Raw genomic sequence first — 5,360 nt, 5'->3', positions numbered from 1 at the left:
TACACTTATGCCATGTCATCCGTCACATCTACAGGTTTCTGCAAGATGTGTTTACCCCATGAAGAGAAGATCGTCACTAACAATCAGTTGACATACTATGAGTCGTCATGCTTGACCTCCTTTGAGTCCATTATCTCATTGATTTCTGACAAGCAGTCTTCTACCCCTCTCACCGGTGTTTCACCCAGAGTCTACAAATATTCCTCATTATTAGGTGCTTTCCCCGGTCCTCCCCCTCCTATCTCTGAGCCTAGCTCTTTGAGTGTTTGCATGTTACAAGTGTCACGGGATGCTCAAAAGAATTTTGGTACATTTGATCAACAACCAGCTCCTCAGCACCCCACTATTATCATCTTAACTGAGCCATCCGGATCCACCCCCCTAGGACCTCCTCCTTTTGTGGGTGCCTCTCATTTGTTCCCACCAGGAACTATTCCTCCAGGTCTCAACCATCCAGGAGTTGTTCTACCAGGACATTACCTTGTAGGACAAATACCTTTCTTGTTTCCTCCTCCTGGAATATTTTCTGTCCCTGTCATGGCTTCATTGATTCTCCCTAATATGACTTTGGGGATCCTAGTGTGGTACATTGATCCCCCAATGAACACTCCGCCTGGTTAACTCATACCATATCATGCTTTGACCCCAGTTCAACCGGTCCCTACGACCCCTGTCACTGCTCCAGTTCCACCGTAACCTCAACAAGAACCCACTCTTGTTGCGAAAGAATCTGAATAGGGGGGGAAAGCCAAGAAAAAGGAACTTAAGGACAAGGCTCAAGTACCTTCCGCTCCCAAAGCTCCAAAGCCGACACCTCCATGTGCTTTGTGTGAGGTTGTTGGGCATGCCACCAATAACTGTCCTAAGCTTCCTTGTCTCAAACCTTTGGTTCATGAAACGTTTCCTAAGTCAAATATCCCTAAGGTCCAAGTTACCTTACTGGGACCAGCCAAGAAACTCAAAATGTTGCACACAAATCACCCTTGTGCCTTGTGCAATCATTATGGTCACTATTCCCATTGTTTCCCTCGTCTTGATGAATTTCGTGATTTCCTTCAAGAACTTTGCGAGTATGAGGCCACTCGTAGTGGATCACCTACTCCTCTACCTGTGGATTTTGGTACCACTAGTACACCAGAATAGGGGGACTTTGGTCCCACCATTGTGATCCCTCCCCCTGATGTCGAGATGATGGACTCCACGGTCCATATCCTTTACTTGTTGTCATCCTTGAGTTCCTCGCAGGAAAACCTCTCTGAGGTTTCTACGCACGCTTCTATCAAACCTCCTTCATTGGAAATCCAGGTCTCAACATAGGTAGATTTTCCATCTACTAGCTCGTCATCTACCATTCCAGATGATGTGTATGTGAATATTCTTTCTCATGATGATGACCCAAATCTCGCTACCACATCATGTAGTCAGTCTTCCTCCTGTCTGCCCATCTTCCATTCTGATGAGGATATCCTGGAAGTTATGTCTACCCCTGATTACCCTTGGACTTAGGCAAGGGAGCATATCTTCTAGAGGGTTTTGAAGGCCAAATCCTTCCTAATCCTTGCAATGCACTCTACCTTAAGAAATTTCACCCATAGAATATCCCATTGATTTGTGTGTATTTATTCATGTCATGCATTTAGGTAGGTTGCATCATTTCATGTTTTCATGGCCCCCACCAGGCCTATTCTGTGTGGCAGCATCATTGAGTCACCCTTGTTTAGAGCATTCGCGATGAGTCACCTTTGCATCCATGGAGTCTGTTTCGCATCCCATTATATCATGTCACAGTATTCCATCCATCTTTGCATACCATTCATCTCGTGTTGCCCATTTTGGCCTTCAGTCATACTATCCACCATCCCCTCCAGAGTCGAGTCAGTCACTGCCAGGTCAACCATGCACTTTATGCTCTGACAAGGGAAGTCGTCTGTTTGTCCCTCAGTCCCATTTTCTCCATTTTCCCTGGTGTCATTCCATCAGTCACATTACTATTTTCCCTCGTGCCTTAGTTGAGGATCCTCATTGCCTCACCTATGGCGGGCCCTATTCTGTCGACATCAACACATCTATTCCAGAAGAATGACCTAGAGGGTGGTGTATCTTGGTTCCAACTTCCACTCTTGTTCGGTGCCTCAGATCAAGCAAAGGGAATCATTATTTCCCTTTGACTTGGTTGTTTCATGCTCATGATTCATACACATGATGGTCCAATGATGCAGCAGATTGTACCAATGATTCCCGAGTGTGTGTGAGATGTTTCAGACCTCATGAGGGGGTGGCCCTTCAAGTAGCCCCCCACATGCTCGAATGACTTCATATTATGCTACAACCTCAGATGCAGTTCTACAGATTTGATGGGTTCGGTTCTTGCCGCTTGCAACGTTCATAGCATGCATGTCTCCTTCAGATGATCCATTCAGTTTTGCAGAGCCCTTTCCTATTCAACAGGGCTTCTTTGGTTGTTCTACCCTCCCTCCCACCCATTTTTTGAGGGAAGGGCCATTATGTCTCATGTACTAAGATGTTATTGTATTCAGTCCTGACTCATGTTTTTTCCAGGTGCATTATGCATATGGGATATATTGTATTAATTTATGGCTCATTTCTGCCAGCATGTCATGTAGCATTCAACATGTATTTTATTGCTCAGTTTCATGTTTTTGGGCGCATCATTATTTTTGTACTAAGTTATCTCAACGAGTATGGGTATGCCTCCCCCGTCTCAATGAGATTCGGTACCACAACATAAAAGGAGACTTGCATTGGTCTTGCCCCCTCTGTCACTATCCTCTTTCGCTTCAGCTCCATTGGTCTCTCTCTCTCTCTAACCGCACTTTGTTGTCTAGTGATTGTGTCCTTACAACGTACTTCGTTCATATGTTTTTCTCCTAATACTAATACGTTGGGGGGGCAATATGTCATTACAAAAAATTGATCATCTAACCATAATTTACTAGATGGATTGAAGTACACCATGTAGGGCCAATTTTACCATAGTAAAATTGCTTTCACTGTGAGAAATTACTTAATAAACCACATTTGTTAAGTCATTTATAATTAAACCCATGAAGAATAATTAAATAAATCACTATTTATTTAATTATCTTCTAGGAATAATTAATTAAACCATTGTTTAATTAATATTCCTTTTCACATTGGACCCACTTATGAGAAATAAATAGATAAATTATTAATTATCTTATTTTTCTCTAGGAATAATTAATTAATCACTAATTAGTTATTATTCCTTGTCAAGTTTGACTAAATCCCCTAGGAATACTTAAATAAATCATTATTTGTTTATTGTTTCTTAACCATATTTCTTGAGATGATAAATAAATCATTTATTTATTTATTATTTCTAAATAAAAGTTTAAATATTTTTTCCCTCAAAACCAAATATAATAAAATATTCCAAATGGTTAATTCTAGAATGGGGTTAATAATATTTTATTATTGTTCATTATTCAAGAATAACCCAATATTTTGTTATAAATAGAAGAGTTTTACATTCATTCTTCACTTTCGATCATTTTCATTGTTGCACTCACTGTTGTAGCTCTGGTTATTATCATTATCGCACACCATTTTTCTTTTCCATTTGAGTTCTCATTGAGCTCAAACACTTCATTTGTTGAGTTTTACACATTATAGAGGAAGGAGACTCTACAGAAGTTGAATACATTGAGGATAGCCAAGAACCCATCTCATAGAAGGGGATTGGTAACATTATTTGTTCCCTTCACAGGTGTTTTTTAATAAAATATATTCTTTATATAGTTGGTTTCCATTGGATTATTGGATTTACTTGCGCTTATTTCATTCTGTTGTTTAACTAGTTATGTTGCATAGATCAGGGCTTTGACAGGTTTTGCTTCTATCATTTGCTGCAGATCCACATTGTTTAAAAACCATTTTTATTGTTAGGGTTGTTTGTCATCCACAACCTAAAATAGTTTCTTTGCGTATACATTCAAGAAGAACTCTACATTACATAAACATATTTGATTTGAAACTGATCCACAAAGATATCATGACCAAAATTGTAGCAATTAAACTTTGAATTTATTGTTGCTTCATAGCCTTATAAATAATGTAATTTATGTCATGAAAGGGAGAGGAATAAAGTTCAGAATTATTGTATTATTTCTTAAAAAAAAACTTGTTTCTACATTTCTGAGTAATACAACTCTTTTCCATGGCATACACATGATTGTGTTGGCAATTCCAGTTTAGTGATTTGAGTTTTTAAGCATCTCACACTCACCAAGAGGGTCCTCTGTGGATGTGTGAGGGACAACATTGTTATCATTCATTATTCCATTTTTATTTCTTATCCTCTACCATTAGATTATAATCTGCTTTACTTAGTTGTTTAGTTTTATTTTAGTACTCAATATTTGAATTAGAATCACACTCATTTATCTTTTTTTATCACAGGTCAGGTGCTTGATAATAAATAAAAAACATCAAAATATTTCCTTTGAATTGTCTTTTATGCTTGATGATTATGATTGGATCTAGTTCTGAATGTGCACATTGGTAATATTTTAAGGTTCTTACACTTGAAATTTTGTCAATAGTTCATTGTTTTTCACTGCTTTCTAGAATAGTTTTCAATTCCAAGTTTTGTAGAATAGTTGTGCTTTCAATTTGATAATTAGATTTTCTTTCCAGTCTCTTAGAATATATTTATTTCAAAATTCATAAATTAGCTTTAGAATAGAATTATTTCAAGAATAAATTTCCTTTTCAAGTCAATTAGTTTAGACTCTCTTTCATTGTTCAATAGAGTAGATTTCAATTCCTTGTTCAAGTAGAATCAAATTTCATTTCCCTATTCAATTAGAATAAGATTTCATTTCCTTGTCTCATAGAATAGATTTTGAATCATTTCATTAGTGTAGTTGCTTTGAATGTATTTAATTTCCAAGTCTTGAATTTGATTTGAGCCTCTAAGACAGTATGTGTGCGTGTGATTACTAAGATATTGTCAGAAATAGGTTTAATTTTTATTTTGCATCTAGAATAGCCTCTTTAGATTGAAAGTAGATAACCTAGCACATATAGTGCAAGTGTAATTCACAAGTTCACAAACGCCTAGTTTGACAATTAAATGCAAGTAATTTAATTGACAATTAAATTACCCAACAAGAAGCTCAATTTATATGGGTAAATGTTGGTATCAAGGTTATTTTATGTAGGCCGTTTTTAGCTTATTTGGTCCTTTGGGATAGTGGTTGAAAGCACTTGATGTATGTACTAAATGTAACTTTTTATTTAATAGAAAGTTGCAATTTTTTCTTCGGAGAAAAAAACAAACCAAATTTACAGGCAAAAATCTCTACAGTAAAGGGTGA

This window comes from Pinus tabuliformis, chromosome 5_2 (assembly GCF_031772625.1).
Source record: "Pinus tabuliformis cultivar Carrire ecotype Pingquan chromosome 5_2, CPIR1, whole genome shotgun sequence".
Taxonomy (NCBI): domain Eukaryota; kingdom Viridiplantae; phylum Streptophyta; class Pinopsida; order Pinales; family Pinaceae; genus Pinus; species Pinus tabuliformis.
This window is presented reverse-complemented; position numbering follows the sequence as displayed.